This window comes from Nomascus leucogenys, chromosome 8 (genome assembly GCF_006542625.1).
Source record: "Nomascus leucogenys isolate Asia chromosome 8, Asia_NLE_v1, whole genome shotgun sequence".
NCBI classification, from domain to species: Eukaryota; Metazoa; Chordata; class Mammalia; order Primates; family Hylobatidae; genus Nomascus; species Nomascus leucogenys.
Genome location: NC_044388.1, coordinates 70,561,808 through 70,588,310, shown reverse-complemented (window position 1 = coordinate 70,588,310; position 26,503 = coordinate 70,561,808). Strand labels below are relative to the sequence as shown.

The window sequence follows — 26,503 nt, the reverse complement described above, 5'->3', positions numbered from 1 at the left end:
AGTAAAAGGTAACAGAAAGAAACTGCAGTTTAAGCCAGATAGCATATAATTAAGAACAAGAAAAATTAAAGTATTCTTAAATATGTGTTGCTTTAATTTTTCTCCTGATGGCTTTTCAGATTACCTTAAAAAGATCTATCCAGACTCCTCCTCTAGAAAAGATCTATTAAAAGCTACAGACACTTGGAGATCCACGAGAAGGAAAAAAATGGGTCATCTTATAAAATTGATTATGTGAGTTGTCTACATGCAGTGCATATGTCAGCAACAAGGAAAACAACCCCCAGATACATTCTGCAGGCAGATTTTCTTCTGGAGAAAATCCTGTGTTTTCCTATACATTGTGAAGCCAGCAGGGTAGGGTAGGAGCAGTTCGGTTTCATCCATAAGCATCCACATCAGGCTGGTTTTTGAAAAGAGAGCCAAACCCACAATACCCCAGAAAATAATATTTTGTAATAACAAAAATGGTATATATATATTTTTCCTATCTAAATCTGGAATCCTGACCACCTTATTTTAAACAAGACAGAGATTGCAAGCTTCAATCTGTTTGGATAGAAAAGAATTTATATAAATGTTTTGTTCAAGCCCAAAAGGGAAAGAGAGTTTAAATACACAGTGCATGAAAGATGCATGCCCAACTTCAAAACAGCTTAGTGCACAGAAGAGGAAAAATAATCTAACCTTCTGTTAGTCATTCCCAACAGTTTTTAAGCTTAAATATCTCGCAATTTGCAACATCGTTTCAATGACCCCAACAGTGAGAGATTAACCAAAATTTCATAACTGTCCTGCCCTCCTCCCTCATGCATCTTGAGGGGAGGGGGAGAGAACAAGAAGGTCAAAGAACAAATGGAAACAAAATCTGTGTTTTGCACTCTTTCTCTGCACTTGAGAAAGAAAAGGAGCCACATAAATCTGTATAATACTAAACGAAATCTCTTTAATTCCAGTCAGCTTTTATCATTCAGCCACTGAGTCTGTGTGTGGAAAAATTCATGCTAATTCCCCCTAGCAACAGCCTCAGCCTATCAGGAGACTTTATGTACCATGCAGCTGCCAGCCAGAGAGAATAACTCTAAGTAGGTCAGGCCTGTATTTCTAAAAATGCTACGGTCTAGTAACCCCACTGTCCCGTCTGTCTGCCCTGCCCCATAATAACCTCAATTGCTTGGTGACACAATGACATACTATCCTGTTAGAGTGCAATCACATCATGCTACATTATTCTGCTGCGAGCATGACTGCTGGGTGAAGGACCCTCGGAGGGGCAGCATTAATCAGGCAGGCATTCATGTCCAGCAGCACTTCGCTCTAGAAATGGGGACTGCATTAATGACCAGCTGTTTGAACTAACACAAACAAAATAATGTCTTCCACCCTGTTGGGTGCACAGAATACACTATTCTGATCTGGCAGGTTCCGCTTCTTGACTAAATCGAAGATGTAAATTAAACGGGCTCAGACAATGTCAGTTTTGGCAACCTCAAAGTGAGTATATTTAAATTATATTACATGTGATTCAAAAAGCTATTGATTTAATATATGCAGTTTTCCATGCTACAATTTTCCCTGATCCACATTTAAAAAAAAGAAAAATGCATACATGGGTAATGCAATACATATGCACATATTACCCAGCAAGCTAAACACACAGAGCTGAACTAAAATTGACTTCTCTTTGGGCAGAGAAACAAAGCAGGTCAGGAGTAATTGTGCGGCATGAACACAAATACAAACAGAAAATGAATGCCATGGAGGAGCACTGAAAACAAATAAGAGTAAACATTCTAAGCCTACAGACCAATCAGCTCCTCCCACTGTCTCTTTGTGGAGGCTGTAGTAGCACCCAAATCTCCAAGCACAGGAGACAAGGGAAGGAAGTGAACGTGGCCTCCAAACCTCCAAGCACAAGAGACAAGGGAGGGAAGTGAACGTGGCCTTCAAATCTCAACAACTGTGGTACCCTGACTTCCCGTAACGATTACTGACTAGCTGCTGTTTGGCTTCAAGACAACAAAAGCTCCTTCAAGGTTTAAACTCAGGAGATCACCAAAAATCAAAGCTCCTTAGTTGTTTTTTAAATTCTAAAGTGGGAATTTTGGAATTTAATTTACCCTATTTACTCGAATGTAACTTTTGACTTCTCTCTACTGAAATGCACAAAAACAAACAAAATTTATGTGTGGATACAGAGACAGGAGACTGGCAGTGCCATTTTTGGCTATTTAGTAAAACATCTTGTATTGATAGAGCTTGCATTGATATTTTCTCACATGATTAATTTGGATGTTTAAGCGTTCACAGTTTCATTTAATAAACATATCCCCCCTGACAAATTGATAATTCAGCCTTCAATTATGCAGAATTCAGTAAGTCTTATCTGTGTAATCCATCAGTATTTGATTTACAAACAGAAAATTTCTTAATCCATTTGCCCTTGTTTGAACTGGGTTTGATAACTTAGTTATGACTATCTTCTTCACTTTGTGGCACACATCACATAGTTATTCTTGGATAGATACAGTCACTGACGCAACCATGAACCGCTAATTACAAGCTGGTGACATTCTGCTTGTCTATGCAGCTTTGAAGTTCTAAGGCTGTTTTTCTCTTGTGCGCTTGCTCAGTTTCATTCTCTTCTCCTCATGCCACCCACCCCCAATCACTTACTCCCTCTTTCCTCTTTTCACTTTAAAGCCTTTCTGGATTCACTCTAGGACTATCTGGAGAAAGAGGCAAGAATGATCAGATTCTGTAACTTACTGCTTTTCCTTTCCTTCTGTACTATCCCTGCACACAGATCTCCAGTTTGAAAGTACAGTAATAAGATCCTCACCCAGCCCCACCCGCAGGAATGCATCAACAGCTGGCCAAACATAATCCAACACACAGAGCTGCCTTTGTAGAATTAGTAACAAACAGTGGAAGGGCCAGACAGGCGTCCCAGAAGAGCTCCCCATGACAACTGGGAAAGCTCCTCACCCCCAGAGTTGAGCTGATTCCACTGAGCTGGGGTTGGAGAACCCCAGCTCTCACATCTGAATCTACAACAAGCCTCAAGTGCCTGCCCTCAACCTCACTAGAAGCTATTCGGAGGGCATTCGGCTCTCCATAACAGCAAGTTAGAAGCAAGCATTCTCCATACCGACAACAGCCATACTCTGCCTCATGGCACATGCCTTTTGAAATGCAACACTGCAAATCTCCAAATCACATGAACAGCATTTACACCTGTACCTAACCATCTTAGCTGTGAGCTGGTAGGACCACCTCTTGTCCTTAGAAAATAATTTCTTTTTGCAAATTATAGGCTGATCCCGGCATTCTGAAACATGTAAATATAACACCGTATTCATCGCCACTGAGCATTTAGCATCTGAAGCCTGTGGTAGCCAGCTGGTCTCAAAGTCATCTGGGATACATTTATTTTGATTAAATTGATCAGATTTCTATTTACAGGATAGAATTTTTTGCCATTACTGAATACAGCTGTGTTTATAGGGATTTGTAGAAGAAGAAAACAAAACCCCACAATCGGTCCTAGCAAAGCACAGAGCATTCAGAACTGGAAGGAGTTAAAACAGAGGGGGCTTGCTTTCACAGTAGAAAGAAAATTCTGCATGCAGCTGCTTTGGCCATGCTGTCTCACTAGTCAGGAAATGGGTGTTGAACCGGAGCTGAAAACACAAGCTGCAATCAAGCCCGATCCAGCAAAGTGACAGACTTCCTGTGTAAAATGGTCAGAAACCTTTTTTCATGTCTCTACATGCATGCACATGCATTTAAATCCATGCTGCGAGGCTGCGATTTTCTCTGGGGACACTGGTACAGTCACCTAGCCCATCAGTTCCTTCGTTGACAGCGCCGGGGACATCCAGACTACAATTTACAGTTCCTCTATCCATGTGCTGGGTTAGAAATTATGCCATCCTCCCTAGAATGAGAATGCACAGCAAGCGGCAGACAATCACCCGGCATTCGGCATCTCTCTCTTTCCACGCGCTCCCTCACTCCGCCTTTCTCCAGCTCTGCCTTCACAAGCAGATACATCAGATACCTTGTTTATCCATCTTCAGCTCCACTCTGAGGTAAAATGCCACCACATCTCGCCATGGGTTGTCCCCCCAGACTAAATCCCCGAGAACAGCCTGAGCTGGGTGCACGCAGCCGAGGCGACGGCTGCCCTTGCCCTGCGGAGCACGGGTGGGCATTGGATGTAAGGTATTCCTAACTTCCCCTTCCCCAGTCCTTGGCGTCCTCTCTAGCCATCCCACCCCAGGTCTTCTGCAGCTTCACCCTGTCCTCCAAGTCCCCTCGCCCAGCTGTGAGGCAGGAGACCCTGGCTGGAGCTCCGCCAGCAGGTCCTTCTTTCGCAGGGCGCAGACGCACGATTCCGGGATCGGGTGCACCACGGCGAAGCCCAGGCGGGAGACGGCAGGAGCGGCTCAGGTAACCAGGGGAAGCTTGGCGTGCCCACGGAGATGCAGCCCTGGAGCTGTGAGGAAAGACGGTCTGGCTTCAGAATTAAAAAAAAAAAAAAAAAATAGAGGAAAAAAAAAAGAAACAAAACAGCGCAGCTCGGCGCCAGTGGGGGTGGAAAAAACAGATACAAACCATAAAAAAAAAGCAAGAGTTAAAATCAAATTTCAAAAAAAAAAAAGGGGGGGGAGTACAGAGATCAGAGTACTTCATGCGACTTTTATTTCTGACGTTTCTTGGTTTATTGGCCTCCCCACCCCCTCCAAAATCTGTTCTGTCCCTGAACACTACTGTCTGTCCATGAGTGCCAGTCACAAAGACTCTTGCTCCCAAGTGCTGCAGACCCAGCATCACATGAGAAACCACATGACAAACTGCAGTCGGCTGCTGATGTGGTCAACTATTTCACCCAGGCAGGGGGAGCAGGAGGGAGACAAACCTCAAGTGAGACATGCCCCTCTCAGGCGGCCAGGAAGACATTCCCTTAAAAGAACAATGAGAAGCATGCCTCTGAAGCTTGCTTGGGAATATATATACACTTTTACATATGCGCACTTACAGAGACTAAAGAGGCCGTGGATACTTGAAGACATTCTGAGGATGCTGTACCACAGACACTAGCTGGATGGCAGCAATATTATTTCTAGTATGTATTAGTCAAAGCTGATTCCACTTAAGTGGATTCCTGAAAAGCACACACCACGTCTTCATAGCATGATCGGGCTTGGAAAACCAATTCTATTATCTCTCCCTGCAATCTGTATCTGAACCTGCATCCCTGAATAATTTATTTTTAGACTAATAAGATGCTTGCCAAGACTGCTCCCTTTCTTCGGTAAGCAGCACAGGCAATATTCACCCGAGTAAGAAAGCATCATCCCTTTGTAGGGAGAAGAGAGGAGATGGTTTCTTAAAAATGCTATTTCTTATTTAAAGGCAGACAAACACATAGCAATAAAGTTCTCGCAAGTAATCTTAAAAACAAGTGAAATGTTTCTGCTTCATTGAATCGACATGTCTCTTATTTGCAGTTTGGCATCTCATGCTGGCAAATGGTGGTGATATTTTTCTAACACTGTTCATGGCTGCAGCTACAGCCCTTAAGCCACACGGATATTGCTACTTCTCAGCAGGGTGAGAGCAAACAATTGCTTTCTGGAGCACCTTTCTGTGGAGGTGCTGCACTGCCAGGTATGTTTGACTAGTTACATTAAGGCAAGTACAAGTGAGATGGCCTCAGGGTCTGTAGATTCTATCACGCATCCTGGAATTAAGTAAGTTGCCTATTTGGGCCATCCTTCCCAAGATGTGAGAGGTATACCTTTTTTAGCAAAATTGATTATGCCAGCTAACTAGAACCGGAGAATCATTAAACAGGTGGGAGATAATTGTCTACAACGTGTCTTATTGGACTGTGTAGATATCAAGGTAAGTGGCCATTAATTCATTTGAGATGCCCTTTCAGCCTCTCACTGTATAAGTGTGTCAAGGATGGCCCCAGACACTTGGGTTCCAATGATGAGCAAGAGATGCATGGTCTCTGCCATCTTGGAGCTCAAGGTCCAGTAACTGTACACATCTTTTGTCCTTCAAGACAACCTTTCCCCAATTTGAATTCTCCAAAGTTAACCAAGGAAGAGATCCAGCAGTCACTTTTTACCCTTGCCTCTTCAACATCCTCTATGTTCTCCCAAATCCTATATATTGTTTCTTTACCATCTGCCCTTGGATTTAAGATTTCTTCTCCATTCATTCCTAGAGTCCAAGCTCAGGTACTCATACCCTCCCACCCAATGATCTCCTCTCTGGTCACCCTCTTTTTCTTTCATTCCATCTGGCAGCCTGCCACCAAACTAATCCTACCAAACCCCCACATTCATGATGTCCAGAACTACTGTCCAGATGGGCTAGACAACCCTTTGTTCAAAACCAAGGTGGCTCCTTATTTCTTCATGTTCATACACTACCAGTCAAGACAATATATTATCTGATTATCCATTGTCTATTTAAACAGATTGGTCTATTAATGATCGTCTGATCACATCCTCCATTGAATCAGAAAAAAAATTGGGGGCTTAATTTTGTTAATAACAATGCATAAAGCATTGCATAAGAAACAAAGACACACGAAGCATTGTCCCTGCCCTCAGAGAACATATACTCTGTAGAGCCTGTGCTACTTTTTTCTATCATTACTAACCATTTATTGTCTTCTATTGCTAGTCATTTCTTCAGGTTTTATTTCCCACGAAAATAATTAGTAAGTCTCAATCCACTTGCTAAATGTAGGTCAGGTAAGTGGTGCCACAGAAGGGCTGAAAAGGGAACAAAGACTTCTACCTAAATGTCTGGGGAGGTTCCCTGAGTTCCCTGGGATTTGCAGTGAGCTGTAAAATATTTGGCCAGACAGTAGGGCGGGATTTAGGTATTAACAACAATAGCAATGGCAGTCGCTAAAAATTAGCACTTACTATGTGCCAGCATCTATTCTAAGCATTTTAGATACATTAACCTACTTACTTTTATGGGAAAATATTTTTTAATAAGTTATTTTCAGTGATATACAGACAGAAGCACAAAAGAGAGGTTAAATAAGTTGCCCAAACTACACAGCAAGTAAGTAGTAAAGCATATCTGGCCCCCGAGTGCATGGTCTTAACCACCATGCTGTCCTGCTTTGGAAACGAAAACAATTGTGGGAGGGGGACCAGGTAGGCGAAAATACATGCATATGTCTGAAGGTGGATGAAGGAATCAAGTAGGGTGTTAGTTCTGTAGAAGTGGGACTAGGTTGAGGAGAGCCACAATATAAAGCTAAGACATTACCCTCTTCATAAACAATGGGACCAACAACCAAATTGTAGGATAGTAAGTCCAGTAGCCAAATCTAAGATTGATGGGGGAGGAAGGGATTGGGTATAAGGAGACTAATCAAGAGGCTTCTGCAATTGCCTGGCTAAAAGGGAATTGTGCCCAAACCTTGGTAGTGGTGAAAGGAAAATTGAGATGGATTCTGGAGGTGTTATGAAGAAATGACGTTATTGCAGTATTCTTGGAAAACAGAGAGGAGGTGATGGTAAAGCTGACTCTACATTTTTTATAGCTCAGTGGAAGAAAGGACGCAGGTTCCTGAGCTTAGGAGTTGTGTCATTCATCTTTTTCTTCCCCAGTAGCTAGCAAATGCTTGCTATGCCTTTTTAAAGTAATGAATAAATGAAGGTGATGGAGGTAGAAATGAGAACATCAGAAGTGATGATGCCACATATAACAAAAATCTCTACAGTGAATTTAATAATTCACAGGATATCTGAGTGGCTTAGGTGGGTTGGCTTCCATCATGCCATTAGTTATATAGAAACAGAATTTATTTTCTCTTTCCACCTTTGGCTTGGTTTTCAGATGCTACCTGATTTCCCCCACCACACGCCTCAGATGCTCTTCCTCAGGCTGATCTCGGTCAGGCTGCGTTTCCTCCACCCTGCCCCAGAGACCCCCATCCTTGCCCACCAGCTGTAGACTCATCCTGTCCTGATCTGACCCCTAATCAGAATGTTGAACTTATCAAGATGATAAGATAAATGGGCTAACATACTTTAACATTCTTTTATTTTTTTAATAGCACAGGGAGAAACCACAGACGTTTATCAGCCTTCTCACACAATTTTAGCTAACCAGAATACTAAATTAACGAACGTACCTCATTTCTTGGGCAGTTAATGAAGGTTAATGTGACATACTGCCTCTGGCTCTGGGAGTAAAAAGGGGTGTTACTGCCTCATATTATAGCTGGGAAAAAAAAAGTGTTAATAATCTTTCTCATCAGCAGTAAAGAATTGAGCTTTTAATACCCAGATATATTTTAGTAAAAGGCTAGTATATCATCTGTAAGTGGAGTTCAAGAGCAGTGTTAGATAACTAGGGCATTTCAAGAGCCTGCTTACACCAGAGACCAAAAAAAAAAAAAAAGAACAAGAGAAAAAAAAAAATACAGCCAAAGCTGAATTTATTCCAAGAAAAAAGAAAAATGTGAATTTTTGTTGGCAATATTTTCATTTAAATCACTTTAGATCAACTCTAATAATCTTTAAATAGTAATAAGAAAACTTGTATCTCACAAATAAGTGATTTTGAGTAAATGGGGTAAATGTGTGAGCAAGGTCGTTTGATTCAATGACGTTCACACAAATGCATTATGTGGACCTGCTAATCTAAGACAGTGTGGTAGGCATCGTCTAGGGCCCTTAAAGAGCTTACAATACACTTACCCAGGAAGACACTTCCCTTCCTTTTACAGAGGGAAGCTATTGCATTTGATGATAGTAAAAAAGAGCAGGAGAGGCAGGGTAGGTGCAGTGGCTCACTCCCGTAATCCCAGCACTGTGGAAGGCCAAGGTAGGTGGATTGCTTGAGCCCAGGAGTTCGAGACCAGCCTGGGCAACATGGCAAAACCCCATCTCTACCAAAGAAAGTACAAAAATTAGCTGGGTGTTTTGGTGTGCACCTGTAGTCCTAGCTACTCAGGAGGCTGAGGTGGGCGAACCACTTGAGCCTAGGAGGTAGAGGTTGCAGTGAGCCATGATCGTGCCACTGCCATACAGCCTGGGGAACAGAGCAAGACGCTGTCTCAAAAAAAAGAAGGGTATACTCTCTTGACAGGGAGCCAACCCACCTTAGAGATCTTACCATAGCAGAAATAGCTTGCATGATGGGAATATTCAATGAATGTGACTCTTCAATCCTTTAAGTGAATAAGAATGCTATGCTTTATCTGTGCAATCCTGGGAAATATTAATGATGTGCTGATAGTGTCAAGAAAGGCAGGGTCTATAGGTTTATCTAGCAGAGTTGCTAGAGGACTTAAAACTGCATGTCATGGTTTCTAACCTCTTCAAAATGGATGCTGAATTAAGATGAGCCCTTCCCAAAGCAGACTGACAAAGTGACTAATTGCTGGCTGCTGGCAGAGGACTGATTTCCCCTCTCTCTGCTATCCAGCATTATTACCCTCGTCCATTTTACAGGGACCAAATGGCAAGTTTAAGGTGGAAGAACTGTGTTTGTTCACCTGTGAGTGGTTTGACCTTAGACTTTGCAGAGCACTGTCAGGAAGTCGGTTTTTCCATGCTCTTTACAGTAAACAAAGACAGTGTGGCTGGGCTCCAAATGTTACAGAAGGTCAGGGACCAAACTGCCTCAAAGACAAAGACTGCTTCCAGAAATTGAAACACAAAATAGATGTGAGCGCCATCAACATTCCACACTGTGCTCCTGTTCATTCTCAGTGTTTGCTTCAAACAATGTGACACATACCCAGCGTAGATGCATAATAGAAATAGAATCATAAAACCCCAGGTGCTGGAAAGCACCTTAAAGGTCATCTGGTCCAACTGCAAATCTAAATTGTGAATGCTGCCCTTTAAAACCTCCTCCATGTAATCATCCAGACTCAAGGGGAACACCTCTGGTGACTATAAACACAGTGCCCTGGGAGAGAGACAAGCCATTCCGTCTTTTGAATCCAACAGCCTCAGTATTTAAAACCCTGAGCCAAGGCCGGGCGCAGTGGCTCACGCCTGAAATCCCAGCACTTTGGGAGGCCAAGATGAGCAGATCACCTGAGGTCAGGAGTTTGAGACCAGCCTGGCCAACATAGTGAAACCCTGTCTCTACTAAAAATACAAAAATTAGCCAGGCATGCTGGCATGTGCCTGTAATTCCAGCTACTCAGGAGGCTGAGGCATGAGAATCGCTTGAACCCAGGAGGTGGAGGTTGCAGTGAGCCAAGATTATGCTACTGCACTCCAGCCTGGGTGACAGAGTGGCACTCTGTCTCAAAAAAAAAAGAAAAAAAAAAAAAGCCGAGCCAAAAGGTCCTATTCTATGACAGGAGGAGCCTCACTGGAGCTTCTGTTTATTAGCCCTTGATTTGGGAGCTCAAATCTAGTGACTTCCACATGATGGTCCCTCAGTTACTGGAGGGCATCTATCATCCCCCATCCAGATTTTCCTTCTCAACACAAAATATCTGCAACTTCTTTAGACATTACTCTGTGACTTCAAGTCTCTTCAACATTCAATTTCCGAGCCTAGGAATACATTCCAGTTGATCAATAGTGCTTTGAATGATGTGTCACACAAAATATAACACAAGGTCCCGTGATGTGGCTACACAAAGCAAAATAGTCCTATTACTTCCATCATTCAAACTGATCATATTTCATTTAGTGCAGACTAACCTGCACTTGCTTTCCTAGTGGGTACCTCATGTTGGTGACTCTTACTGGGCTCACCTGTGCCTTTATTCATACAGTTTCACCTAAATCACATTTCTACCATCTTCAGACACTGTCTTTGTGCATTAATTTGACTGGTTTTGTTTTGTTATTGGTTTTGGTTACCATATATGATCAGATTTTAGTTATATTTTAAAACATTTTTAAGCCAGTTAATAGTGGCTCATGCCTGTAAGCCCAGCACTTTGGGAGGCTGAGGGGCAAATAACTTGAGCTCAGGAGTTTGACACCAGCCTTGGCAACATGGTGAAACCCCGTCTCTACAAAAACACAAAAAGTAGCCAGGCATGGTGGTGTGTGCCTGTGGTCCCAGCTATTCAGGAGGCTGAGGTGGGAGGATCACTTGAGCGTGGGAGGCAGAGGTTGCAGTGAGCCATGATTGCACCACTGCACTCCAGTCTAGGTGACAGAGTGAGACCCTGTCTCAAAAAAAAAAAAAAAAAATTTGTTTTAAAGGAAAGTAGTAGTAAGTTATTCTTGAAGGAGTCATAGATAAACTTGTAAATACACAAATCTATCCATGGTAAGATACAAGACTTATGAGAGCAGAAGTTCTTAGAAGGCATTGAGTACACCTTCTGTTTTTCGTCTATCACAACAGCACTGCATAGAATAACTCTGATTACATAAAATACCCTGACCTAGTAGGAAAAATACTGGACTAGAAGTCAAAAGCTGTGGGATCTGGTATCTATGTTGCTATGGACTATATGTTTATCTGTTATATAATTATAGAAAGGTCATTTTATCCTTTTTGAAGCTATAGTTTCCTTCGTTGTAAAGTGAGAATCTCAATACACACCCTGCGCTGTAGTGCATTCTAATAGTTTATATTTCTGTGGAATTCTAATTAAATTTGTAAATCTATTCTTTAATACAATGGAATAAATTGTATATTAGCCAGTGGTTAAGCCCTGGCTAAAATTTTCTCTAGACTTTCATTAACATAAGTTTTACATTACATTGTGTCTTAAGTGAGTGAATGGCATATTCACAAATCAGAAAGTTCTTCTGTCCAGAGTTTTTTTTTTTTTAATATGCCAATTAGGGAAATTAGATAAGTCTGACTGGGGGTCCTGGAATCTTTACCCTCTGATAAAATAACAGTTTTGAATAGGTGAACCAATTACTGAGATTCTTGGGGTAAGGAATAAATGTCATAACGTGATATCATCACTTTTCTATAATCCAAATGTCTTCTTAAAATGTCTTTAATTAACTATACAGAGAGAACCTTTAGGTTGAAAAGATCTAGTTTCTTTCACATTTTTTAACTAGAGCCATGACAACAGAGTGCCTTGATGTCAATCAGCAGTTCCCACAATGGGAATACTATTCACATTCTGAGCGAGGGGGGAGGGAATGATGGCGTATGGGCATAACAAGAGAACACCAGCTCATCTTAAAATCTTGCATTACAGTAAAATTAACTCCATGATCAGATTCTAAGACACATCCAACCCTCATAACATTAACTTCACAGAGCACAATAGTTGGTCTTTTTACTAAGTATATTACCAGACTATGCAGTTTTTCTCTTAGATCAAAAGAAATAAAATAAAAATTGGAATGGTGGGCTTCATTTTCTCAAAATCTGGGCCACTTTTGGCCCAGCCTTTCTCTGTGCATGTTCCTTCACCATCCTGACCTCAGCACCATCTTCCGTAAAACAGAGGTCTCTGAGTGTCTAGGCTCTCTGCCCGTATGTCAGAAAGGAGGCATGTTTTTTGGCTTTTGAAGATCCTCTGCTTTCAACATGCAAGCTATCGAAGCAGCTTATGATCCTGGAGATCCACAAGTCATATTGTATCTTAGTTTCTCTCATTCTTAAAAGCTTCATGGCAAAGACCCTAGTGCAACAATATTGTCTCAGTCTCAAATCCCTTTCTGGGCATCAGGCAGAGGGCTCTCAAGCCAAGACCCTGGGCTTCAGTAGCAGTGGGCATGCCGCACTTCAATGAGCCTGAAACAAAAGCCACAACTATGTGATGCCCACATAGTCCAGACATAGAGAGTGATGTGGAGATGGACTGGTGCCTTTTAATGTTTGCAAAATATACCTAGGTAGCAAATTGTTACATAATTAAGTGCCCAATGGCATTTGATATGAACAAAAGTTGTAAACATTAGCTTATTGTAACCAATAAAATAGAGATTCTAAAATGCAATTAGCACAAATGACCACATCTCCATTCAAGTAGCAAGGCAGACTTTTAGAGGAAACCTTAAAAGAATTAAAGTGGCCGTGTTCAGGATGCCAAATGCATACAAATATACCACTGGCTGCTAAAGCAGTAAAGCTTTCTCAGGCAATAGAGGAGGCAGGCTTATGCCCAAGGTTAGACTGAGTGTCTTATTGAAGTACAGCACACCCCCGCCCCCACTGCATTTGATGGTCTTTTCTGCAGGTTCCCCCAAGATCAGTGCTATAGTATTATGGTGTCTATAGGATGTAGGTATATGGAAGGGAGGAAAAGGATGGCAGAACTGGAAAGAAAAGATGTTCCTTTTTTACTCCATTTGACTCAATGCATGCTTTATGTAGAATTCATCCCATAAGGCCAAAAATCTAATTAGGCTTTATTTTAAAAGCTCTGAAACATGCAATAAATCACATGTGATTTTTTTCATATGAGCTGTGACTCGATTGAATTTATATTCATGAAAATAGTTCAGCTTACATTAAACACTGGTTCCTGATACTGCCTTTCCCAAAACACACAAACACACACACTCACTCACAGTTTATATATAAATAGATATGTGTATGTTTTATTGAGATTATAAAGTTATAAAGTATATATAACTGTACAAGTATGCAAAATTATACATATAGAAAACAGTATCAGCATAATTTATCTTAATTTAATAGAGTTGGCTTAATTTTTGATACTCTATATTCAAAGACAGATTTGTTATTACTGAGGATACTGAAAAGAATATCTTTTTTCAGAATCTAAGGAAAATTTAAAAATTATTCAAATATGTTGATATAGTGACATAAATATAGCACCTCTTCATATGACTTCTTTGAAAGCAGGAACTTTCATTTATATGAGTATACTAAAAAGGCCAAAATGATCTTAATACTTTTAGGTTACTGAGGCTGCAAAAAGACATATTGATCAGTAAGCAGATTATCAGGTGTAGTTAAATGTAAAGTGTAAAACCCTGGGAAAAGAGTAAATCTAATAATACTGGACAATTAGTATTACATGTTAGGTACTGCTCTGAGCACTTTGCATTTACTGAGTTAGGCACTATTTCAATCTCCATTTTATAGATGAGAAAAGTGCAGCAACAGAGAAGTTCAATAACCACCAAGGCCACACAGCTAACACATGGGGGAGCCAGGCTGCATATTCAGGTAGTGAGGCGCCACAGTTCCTGCCCCAGTGTCCATTACTCTGCCTTGTATCTCTTCCCCCACCTGACCCGTAACACCCAAAACCATATCAAAGGCAGATCCCTCTCTTGAATCTGCTCAGGCCTCATAGTTAGTGTCCATGATACAGAACCAGGCTTTCTAAAGGAGTTTTAGAAACATGGTATCTAATTGTTATAACAACTCTGCCAGTGTGCTATTATTCTCCTTTGACAGATGAGGAAACTGAAACCCCCCAGAGATGAAGCAACATCCTCAAGATCAAAAAGGTAACAAACGATTGAGGCAGGATTCAGATATTGTTCTACATGACGGGAAAGGCTGTGCTCTTGGAATTACAGTCATAGTACAACAGATCAAGTTCAAAGCATCATCTAAGTCAAGAAAAAACACTAAAGAGGTTTGGAGAGACAAACAGGGTCAACTCCAGGCATCTGGGTCAGCAGAAAAGGCACCATTGAGCAGCACTGAGACTGTAGGATCACGGCTCAGAGGCTGCTTCCTCTTTGGTTCTGGGCATCAGCCTCAGGTCCACTCAAAGTGAATGGCCCCTCTGACTGGAATCTGAGGTGCCTGGGTCATCTCATCTCACAGAGCCAAACAAATACAATTAGCTGTTGCAAAGCCTTTTGGGAATTATTCCCAGTGTAAATAAACACATAACCATATAGCAAGAGCCTTGATAAAGTCCAAAAACAAGCGAACTTGGAGTATCTAAGAGAAAAGACCAGAATGTAAATGAGAAACCAAATAAACTGGGGCAAACTATGGGATAGGGCCCTGTCTGTGATGGCCTGCATATGATGAGCCATAGAAAAAGGATGGTGAATTCTGGATAATAAGAAATGTCAATGAGATGGAAGAACCACCTGTTTTATGTAAAGCTCCAAATAACCAGATCACACTGGACAGCCACTCAAATAATGCCTTCATAATACAGAGTATTATTGAGAATAACTCAATTCACAGAGAGCTTAAGGCAGCCAATATTTGATAGCCTGTCAGAAAAAAACAGAACAGTAATTACAGAAAAGAATCATATCCTCAGAAAAACAAAAATTAATCAAACTGAGTTTGTAAAGTCTATCTTACAGACACATTGTCTGGACTGGTCCTCTCAAAAATACTGGTTTTTTTATGCCAATTTGTTTAGTTAATGATTTTTGTCTTATTACTTCAAAACTGGAAATATCCTATGACTCATAACCTCTTACAACCTTTCTACTTTCTTAAAGAATCTCAAGTTTATAATCACAGGGGATCGGATTTTTTTTTCAAAACTTAAACGATGATGTAACTATTTCTGTGTCTATTGTAGAAAAATCAACCTTATTACAACTGCAACAATGGCATTAAGAAATATGAGTAATTCCAATCAACTTGAGATAATGTCTAATCAAACACAAATACAACTGATAAATTTCATTAAATAGCATGGAGATTAAATTAAAACACTATTATGTAATAAAAACCTTTAGTGGTACTAAAATTTTAGAATAGTTCAGATATACAGAAAAATTTCAAAGATATACAGAGTTCCCATTTTTTTCCTATTATTAACCTCTCATATTTGTCACAGCTAATGAATATTCAATACAGTATTATTAACTAAAGCCCATACATTTATTCAGATTTCCTTAGTTTTTAGCTAACATTCTTTTTCTTTGTTCCAGGATCCCATCCGGGCCACCACATTGAATTTATTTGTCAGTCATTTTAGGTACCGCTTGGCTGTGAGTTTCTCAGACTTTCCTTGTTTTTGGTGACCCTGACAGTTTGAGGGAGTACTAGTCAGTTATTTCTGTAGAATGCCCTAAATTTGAGTTTGGCTGGTGTTTTTCTTAGGGTTTGACTGGGGTTATGGGTTTTGGGGAGGAAGACCACAGAGGTGAAGTACCATTCTCCCCAAATTAAATTAAAGGCACATACCATCAGCATGCCTTATACTACTGATGTGAACTCTGATTGCCTGGCTGTGGTAGTGTTTGTCATGTTTCTCCACTGTAAAGTTACTCTTCTCATCACCCATTTTTCTGTACTGTACTCTTTGGAAGAAAGTCACTATATGCATCCCACATTTAAGGAGTGGGAAGTTATGCTCCACCCATTTGTAAGCAGAAAATCTACATAAATTGTTTGGCATTCTTCTGCATGGGAAAATTATCTCATTCTCCCATTTATTTATTTGATTTTTTTTATATCAGTATGGACTCATGGGTATTTCTTTTATACTTTGGGTTACAATCCAATACTAACATAATAAAGAAATTTTTAATGGAGATACATTCAAATTCATTGCTAAAATGGGCCTGACACCTCTTGACCTTGGCTAAACAGAGATTCTGGATGGAGCAAAGCACTGTGACGTCATGTGGACTTTGAAGGTTAAGAAAGAAACTACGGATCATCAGGACATATTTGCTCTTCCATCTCACAGAGAAAATGGGGATATACCTCCTCATTCCAGGAAACTTTCTTCCTATATTTCTGATATATCCAGGATAAAATTCAATATATATAGTCAGTAGCTTCAAAATTAAGCATAAATTGTTTACCAGAATTCTTAAGGCAGACGTTGGATCAATATCTCATTCTCTTAGAAATAACTTTGGTGCTTATAAGTAGGCATCGCATAATCTGATATACTGATATTATATATATAATTGTGAAAAACATATATCAGATTATGTGATATCATATAATCTGATGTATAATTTTCACAATTATACATATATTTCAAGTATAATTGTGAAAAACATTTGCCAGTTTAAAGTTTAATATGTAGACAGAATAATGCCTGGAGGTATAGGGATATAATTGGGAATTAGAGTAATAAATATTTTAAGTACTTACCACATATTACTCATTAGCACAAAAGTAACTTTAGGTATAAAATGCATGACAAGACTCCATTATAAAGAAGTGCCTGAAAGCTATAGGGCAGAAAGGTATAGAACACAGTATAGACTAGAAGGAGATAAAGAAAATCAATCAGAAGTTTTTATTCATTCATTTATTCATCAAAAATGTACAGAGTACCTCCAATTATCAGCAGCTGTGCTAAAGACTAGGTATATTACCTACATAGTTACAAATTTTGCTCTCATGTAGTCTGCAGGAAGAGAGACATCATTAATCAAAGAATGGCACTATTGACACTTGTGCAGGAAAGAGTTAAGTCAACAGGCCTGGGCTGCTCAAACCTTGCGTATTCCCAGAATCTCAAGACTGGTCTTGGCCTGGCTCCTGGGAAGATTACTTCTGAGCCCTTGGCTGAGACAGGAGTTTATGCCAACAGTGTGATTTATGGCAAACACCTGTTTTTGTATGCCTGAGGCTTTGGATCACGCTGTATCAATTTGATCTGAGGCCTGAAGACTAGTAGCTAAGGTGCTGCATGCCTACATGACTGACCTCCAATAAAAACCCTGGACACATGCCTCAAGTGAGTTTCGTTGGTTGGCAACACTTTACATATGTTGTCACACATTGTTGCTGAGAAAATTAAGTGTACTCCATGCAATGCCACTGGGAGAGGACAACTGGAAGCTGGTGCTTAATTTCTCCACCTATCCACCTTTTCACTTTGCTGAGTTTTTTCTGTATCCTTTCAATGTAATCAACTTTAACCATGAGTGTAACAGCTTTTTTTGAGTCCTGTGAGTCTTTCCAGCAAACCATTGAGCCTGAGAATTATCTTTGGGATCCCCAACACAATACTACAATTAAAAAATGAGGTACATACTCTAAAGAAGAATAATATAGTTTGTGGGAGTTTATAACATAGTAACCTGAAGTAGACTAGGAGGTCAAGGAAGTCTTCCCTGAAAAAGAGAGGTTTGAGCTGTGATAATGGATGCATAAGACATTGCTTATAAAGGTGGAGAGAGCTTTCCAGCATGGTGAATTGCATGTACAAATCCTCTGGTCAGGGAGAGTAAAGTGTGTGTGAGCAGCTGAAAGTGACACGCACAGCTGGAGTGGAGGGAACAGCGGGAGGTGGGATTCGAGATGGGTGGGACAGTCCTCAGAGGCTGGGCCTGGAAAACCATGTGAAGGATTTTTATTCATTATCCTGAGAGTCACGGGAAGCCATGGAAAGGCCAGAAGCAAAGGGGGACTCAGGGTGGTCTTCTGAAATAAGCATTCCGACAATGGGGGTTGGGGGGAGAACTTATAGGAGGTGATGAGTCGACAGAATGAAAACAAGGCAATCTCTTTTTATAGAACTCAGAAGCGAGATGATAGTATCTCTGGCTGCTGTGCTGGCAGAGGGAATGTTGAGAAATGGAAGCTTTTCATAGAAATTTAGTGGGCCAAATTACTTTGCTGGCTTGTGCAAATGACAGAATGGTTGGACCACTCATTGAAGCAAGACACACTAGGAGAGACCAGGTTTATTTTTCTCGGGATGAAGCATAAGAATGACATACATTTGGTCTTGGATACACTGAGTTTGATGTGCCTTTAGAGTTGAATATGGAGATAGTTATAGGCCACTGAATATATAGGTATGGACAGATGTCATTCAGGTTTCATCCACAAATTATAACTACAGCTATCGACTCAAGGGGCAACTATCATTTGCCTGGCATTACTTTAAGTACTTTCTATATATGAACTCATTTTATCCTCACAATTATTAAATGAGCAGATCCTATAATTAGCCTATATCATTCTCATAGCAAGCCAAGGAAGGGGGTTGAAACCAACTTTGGAGACAGTAGGGAGTAAAAAAGAAGAGGGATTTTGAGGTTGCCACTATCAGTAACTGATTCTTGGGAGTCTATCACCAGACCTGAAGGAGGAGGAGGCTGGTCTATCCTGGAAGCCAAGGGAAGTTGGTGCCCCAGAAGAAGACAGAGTTTTTATTTAATGCTGTTAAGTTTACTAAGAAGAGGACTATGGGATGGAAAACAGTCAGTCATTGCAAGTAAAAGTCGTTTTGATGAAGCTGGAAGCTAAATTAGAGAAGGGTGCATGGAAGGCAAGAAAGTGAAGACAGGGAAGTGCTTTCAGTGCATCTCGCTATAAAGGGTAGGACAGAAAGCAGTACCTGCAGGGAGCTAAAGGAGTCAGGGAGGAGCTGTTTGTTTGCAGGTGAGATGGGAGAGCTGTATTCAAGTTTTAAAGTCAATGGAAAGGATTCATTTGAGAGGGAATAGTTGAGTACACATGACAGAAGTACACTGATTCCAGTGAGCTGAGATCGCACCATTGCATTCCAGCCTGGGCGACAAGAACAAAACTCCATCTCAAAAAAAAAAAAAAAAAGAGTACGTTGATAGTGTAAGCTTCTTCAGCAGTCTAGAGTGAGAGAGATGGGATGTAAATATGGTCAAACATATTTGGGCAGAACCAGTCAGTGAAATGATACTCTTCATAACACATGTCACAGAAACCAGTAATAGATCCAAGCCCTGCCTGTGCTCCACTCTGCTCTCATACCCATTAGTTTCCTTATTTCCCTTTGGCTATCTCTGCCTTCCTTCATGACTCCATATGCCACGTTCCTCTCACTTCGGACACATCGCACTTGCTGTTTTTTTCAGCTAAGAATGTTTTTCACTCCATCCAATGCCCCACCTCTTCATCCAGTTTCTAGCCTGATGAAGATGTTAAATAAACAGTCATTGGTTGAACAACTTGTGTTCAAAACACTTACTGAAACAAACCTGTATTAGTCCGTTTTTACACTGCTATAAAGAGCTACCCAAGACTAATTTATAAAAGAAAGAGGTTTAATTGACTCACAGTTCAGCATGGCTGGGGAGGCCTCAGGAAATTTACAATCATGACGGAAGGCAAAGGGGAAGCAGGTATCTTCTTCACAAGGTGGCAGGAAGGAGAAATGCCAAGCGAAGGTGGAAGAGCCCCTTATAAAACCATCAGATATCGTGAGAACTCACTATCAGTATGCTTCAATTACTTCCACTTGGTCTCTCCCTTGATACGTGGGGATTATGGGGATTACAATTCAAGATGAGATTTGGATGGGGACACAAAGCCTAACCATATCAAAACCCAATCTGAAACTCAGTATGATTTTGGATATTTGTTTCACAATGTGCTTCTGATTTTGGTCAGCAATAAATATTTTTATCAATATAAATTTGAATCTCATACTTAAAGAAGGCATTGTAGTCTAATATCTAGTTATACTTTTATATCCACGATCATATTCATCCCTCCTACAAATATAAAAACATATGCATATGCCATTTTATTATTTTATACAAAAGAGTATTTTTAAGCAGACACACACCTGTCCATTAATTCTCTCCTACTAAGCAAACAACACGGAAAGAAATTCTAATCAGAATGTCAAACTATTAATTTACAATGAGAGGTACAACTGTCAATTCAATCAGATATTTTTGTTAATCTGAGCAATGCATATTTTTACCCTGGCCAAGCCAGCCACTGATTGGTAAACCTTACATTAAAAAATGTAGATAGGCGCGTATCTCTCACCATATACAAAAATAAACTCAGGATGAATTAAAAACTTAAATGTAATACTTGAAACTGTAAAAATACCAGAAGAAAACCTAGGGAGAACTCTTCTGGACATTGGTCAAAGAAAATAATTCATGACTAAGACCTCAAAAACACAAGCCACAAAAAACAAAAATAAAAAACTGAGACGTAATGAAATAAAAAGGTTTCTGCACAGCAAAGGAAATAATCAACAGAGCAAACAGACAACCTGCAGAATGAGAAAAAATATTCACAAACTATGCATCTGACAGAAAACTAATATCCAGAATTTACAAGGAATGCAAACAACTCAACAACAACAAAAACAACCCCATTAACAAGTGGGCAAAGGTCATGAATAGATATTTTTTAGAAGAAGACATACAAATGGTAAACCCACAAATGAAAAAAAATGCCCCAAATCACCAATCATCAGAGAAATGCAAATTAAAACCACAATGATATTATCTTACATTAGTCAGAATGGCTATTATTAAAAAGTCAAAAAACAACAGATGTTGGCGAAGATAAGAAGAAAAGGGAACTCATACACTATAGAAAAACCTCTATGGAAAACAGTATGGAGATTTCTCAAAGAACTAAAGATAGCACTACCACTCAGTTCAGCAATCCCACTACCATGTGTCTGCCCAAAGGAAAAGAAATTGTGTCAAAAAGATACCTGCACTTTTATATTTATCACAGCACTATTCCCAATAGCAACGATATGGGATCAACCTATGTGTTCATTCAGCCATAAAACAAGAATAAAATCATGTCTTGGAGCAACATGGATGGAACGAGAGGCCATTATCATAAGTGAAACAACTCCAAAACAGAAAGTCAGATACTGCATGTTCCCACTTATAAGGGGAAGATGAAAAAAAAAAAAAAGACATTAGAGACTAGGAAGAGGGGCACAGAGGGAGAGTGGGTGATGAAAAATAACTTAGTGGGTAGAATGTAAATTATTCAGATGATGGCTACACTAAAAGCCAAGACTTCACCACGCAATAAATGCACACAACAAAATTCCACTTGTACCCCTTAAGTTTACATGAGTAAATATAATTTTAAAATAAAAATACATTTTAAAAATGTAAGTGGGAACAGAAGACAGAGCAATGGCTTCCAGGTACTTAGAGTAGGAATATAGGGATTGTTTTCAAAGTGGCAGGAGGGATTTGATTATCTTGATGGCTATATGACTCTATGTGTTAAGTGGGTACTTCAAGGAGTATAAGAAGTTTACTTATAGCAAATAGTCTTGGTACAAGAAAATTATATAGCACAGTTAGTGACACTGTAGTCTTTGGAACCCTAAAATCTAGGTTCAAATCCCAGCTTTATAACTGAATTACTTGGTAATAAGAAATTTATTAGAACTAATCCCTGACAGTTCAAAATACAACAGTAGATTCTAAAAAATTGAGGAGGAGGGAATCCTCCTCCCTAACACGTTCAATGAGGCCAGTGTCATTCTGATACTAAAACCTGGTAGAAACACAACAAAAAAAGAAAGCTTCAGGTCAATATCCCTGATTAACATGGATGCAAAAATTCTCAACAAAATGCTCGCAAACTAAATCCAGCACCACATCAAAATGCTAATCCACCACAATCAAGTAGGTATTCCTGGGATGCATGGTTGCTTCAACATATGCAAACCAATCAATGTGATTTATCACATAAATAGAATTTAAAACCACATGATCATCTCAACAGATGCAGGAAAGTCTTTTGGTAAAATATAATATCTCTTCATGTTAAAAACCCTCAGCAAACTAGGCATTGAAGGAACATACCTCAAAATAATAAAAGCCATATATGACAAACCACAGCCAACATCATACTGAATGGGCAAAGGCTGGAAGTATTCCTCTTAAGAATCAGAACAAGACAAGGATGCCCACTCTCACCACTCCTCTTCAACATGGTACTGGAAGTCATAGCCAGAGCAATCAGGCAAGAGAAAGAAACAAAACGCATCCAAACAGGAAGAGGGGCAATCAAACTATCTCTCTTCACAGATGATATGATTTTATACCTAGGAAACCCCATAGTCCCTGCCAAAAAGCTCCTTGATTCCTTGATCTAATAAATCAGCAAAGTTTCAGGGTACAAAATCAATGTACAAAATCAGAAGCATTTCAATACATCAACATCAAAAATGTCCAAGTCAAATCGAGAATGCAATCTCATTCACAATATCGACCAAGAAAAAAAGAAAAAAAAAAACAACCTAGGAATACAGCTAACCAAGGAGGTGAAAAATCTCTACAGCAAGAATTTTAAAATGCTGCTGAAAGAAATCAGAGATGATAGAAGCAAATGGAAAACATTCCGTGATCAAGAATAGGAAGAATCAATATTATTAAAATGGCCATATTGCCCAAAGCAATTTACAGATTCTATGCTATTCCTATCAAACTACCAACAACATTTTTCAAAGAAATAGAAAAAAAAACTATTCTAAAAGTTATACAGAACCAAAAAAGAGGCTGAATAGCCAAAGCAATCCTAAGCAAAAAGAACAAAGCCAGAGGCATTATACTATCCAACTTCAAACTATACTATACAGCTACAATAACCAAAACAGCATGGTATTTGTAAAACAAACAAACAAACAAAAAAAACAGACACATAGACCAATGAAACAGGTCAGAGAACCCAAAAATAAAGCTGCACACTTACGACCATCTAATCTTTAACAAAGCTGACAAAAACAAGCAATGGGGAAAGGACTCTATTCAATAAATGGTGCTGGGATAATTGGCTAGCCATATGCAGAAAATTGAAACTAGACCCCTTCCTTACACTATGTACAAAAATCAACTCGAGATGGATTAAAAACTTAAATGTAAAACCTAAAACTATAAAAACCCTAGAAAAAGATAAAGGAAATACATTCAGGACATAGGCCATGACAAAGATTTCATTTTAAAGACTCCAAAAGCAATTGTGACAAAAACAAAAATTGATAAACAGGACCTAATTCTACACAACAAAATAAATTATCAAGGGAGTAAACAGACTACCTACAGAATGAGAGAAAATATTTGCAAACCATGCACTCAAGAAAGATCTAATATCCTGGATCTATAAGGAATGTAAACAAATTAACAAGCAAAAAACAATACCATTAAAAACTGGGCAAAGACATGAACAGGCACTTATCAAAAGAAGACATACACGCAACCAACAAACATATGGAAAAATGCTCAACATTACTAAACATTATAGAAAGGTAAATCAAAACCACAAGATATTGTCTCACACCAATCAGAATGGCTATTTTTAAAAAGGCAAAAAATAACAGATGCTGGTGAGGTTGCAGAGGAAAAAGAGCACGTATACACTGCTGGTGGGAATGTAAATTAGTTCAGCCATTGTGGAAAGCAGTTTGAAGATTTCTCGAAGAACTTAAAACAGAACTACCATTTGACCCTGCAATCCCATTACTGGGTATATACCCAAAGGAACATAACATGTTCTACCATGAAGACACATGCACACATATGTTCACTGCAGGACTATTCACAAAAGCAAAGACATGGAATCAACCTAAATGCCCATCAACAGTGGACTGGATAAAGAAAATGTAGTACATATACACCATGGCATACTATGCAACCATAAAAACAATGAAATCATGTCCTTTGCATCAACATGGATACAGCTGGGGGCCATTACCCTAAGCAAATTAATGCAGGAAAAGAAAACTAAATACCACATGTTCTCACTTAGATGTGGGAGCTAAATAGTGAGTACACATGGACACAAAGAGGGGAACAATAGACACCAGGGCCTATTTGAGGGTGGAGTGTGAGGATCAAAAAACCACCTTTGGGTACCATGGTTATTACCTGAGTGACAAAATAATCTGTACACCGAACTCCAGTGACCGTAATTCACCCATGTAACAAACCTGCACATGGATCCCTGAACCTAAAAGTTGGAAAGAAAAAAATGCAACAGTAGGTCAAAAGTCCTTTTGAGAAGTTATGAGAACAGTGCAGATAAAGTTTTTAGCATATGCCTGGCACAATAGATGCTAAATTTATCAGTAGTTTTGCTGGTAAGGTTCAAGTCTTTTATTCAAGACTTCCTCCCCACCAGACTTTGCTTACATGAACATCAACAGTATTTGCCTTTGTGACTTTCCTTTTCTACATTTTCTTAGTTGCTAACCTGGTTATATTTGTATAGCCCTTTTCAAAACAGGATACAATACTCCGATAATGTTTCTGATTAGCAAATGATAACCACTTTCCAGTCCTGCCTCTCAGATTTTTCCCAGAGTCCATCTTGATTAGCATCTATGGGTTCTGTAATCTCTTGAGTCTCTATTTATAGAAAATTTTGAGTTAACAATTACTCATGATAAATCACATCCATTTTGTGCAGATTTATGCAAGTTAACTCTTAACAGGCCAATCTAATGTCTATGGTATTAAGGTATACTTTCTCATCATGCCCACAGACTAACAACATTGTTTAAATGCCTTCAGAGAACTAATACCGGTGGTAGCACCTTTAGACTCATCTACAGAAATCAAGACCCAAAAGAAAATATTCTGCAAAGATATTGCTTAAAGTAGCAAGCTTCAATCTGCTAAGATTGCTATTGCTAAATCAGGATTGAACAGGGGGAGAAAAGTGGATAATTAATGTATATAGGGCCCATTCTGGGAGGCACCAAGCAGATGTGATGTTCTATCTACAATGTAATTGGTAGCATCACAAAGGCAGAAAAAATAAGATACAGAAAGTTCACATGAGATCTTGAATAAAAACCTAGGAGGTACTAAAAGTCATAAACAAAAATCAGAGTGAAACAGGAGTAACGGTAATTTGGACCCAGAGGACATGTACAATTTTCAGGACAGTAGCAGGGGCCCTAATCAATCTGCCTTATAATGAAGCAATCTCAAAAGGAGTGTGCCCATCAGTTCATGTTCCCCAACCTCTTAAATGTGCCACTTAGCCTTTGCAATGGAGAGGATTAATGAATGATCATAAAACATACTTCCAGTTGTGGTGTGTGATATTCAATAATCAAGGATATGCAGAAGTTCATGGACAAAGTCAGATATCTTGAGACATTCCTATACTCTAACATACTCCAGGAGACAACAGTTCAAGCTTTCAAAATTCCTTCCAGAAAAAAGAAAAAAAAATCTAGTGCATTTTATCACATTGATAAAACTAAGCTCCATTCTTGTACAAAAGAAAATACATCTGAGGTGGCCACAACTAACATGAATCAAATCAGTCTGAGACTAATGCCAAGACATGACAAGGTAAGGAGGCAGAATTTGGATTCAGACGTTTTGTAACACGACTCTTTGTAGGCTGAAAGGAAGTTTGAAGTAAAAGTTCCAGGTAAGGCCAGTGCGGTGGCTCATGCCTGTAATCTCAGCACTTTGGGAGCCTGAGGCTGAAGCAGGTGAATCACTTGAGTCCAGGATTTCAAGACCAGCCTGGGCAACACAGTGAAACCCTGTCTCAACAACAACAACAAAAAATTAACCAGGCATGGTGGCACATGCCTATAGTCCCAGCTACCCAGGAGGCTGAGGTGGGAGGATCACCTGAGCCAAGGAGGTGAAGGCTGCAGTAAGACGTGACTGCACCATTGCACTCCAGCCTGGGTGACAAAGCAGGACCCTGTCTCAAAAACAAAAACAAAAGTCCCAGGTAAAAGAGAATGGCTTTGATTCAAATTCTGTCTATTCAAACCCAAATATTAAAGCATTTAAAAGGGAAAAGAAGTCTTTTTGTTTGTTTGTGTTTTGATACAGAATCTCGCTCTGTCGCCCAGGCTGGAGTGCAGTGGTGCGATCTCGGCTCACTGCAA

General features: G+C 39.6%; 2 long non-coding RNA genes across 2 annotated transcripts in view; one reads left to right on the top strand and one right to left on the bottom strand.

Annotated features, from left to right (window-relative positions):
- Positions 1 to 26,503, bottom strand: part of LOC100595963 — a 325,347-nt gene that overhangs the window by 56,448 nt on the left and 242,396 nt on the right. The window lies entirely within an intron of this gene.
- LOC101178478 lies at positions 1,636 to 16,445 on the top strand. Its single transcript, XR_001116226.2, has 3 exons — positions 1,636 to 4,094; positions 4,383 to 4,455; positions 14,380 to 16,445. It is a non-coding gene; the product is annotated as an uncharacterized LOC101178478 (long non-coding RNA).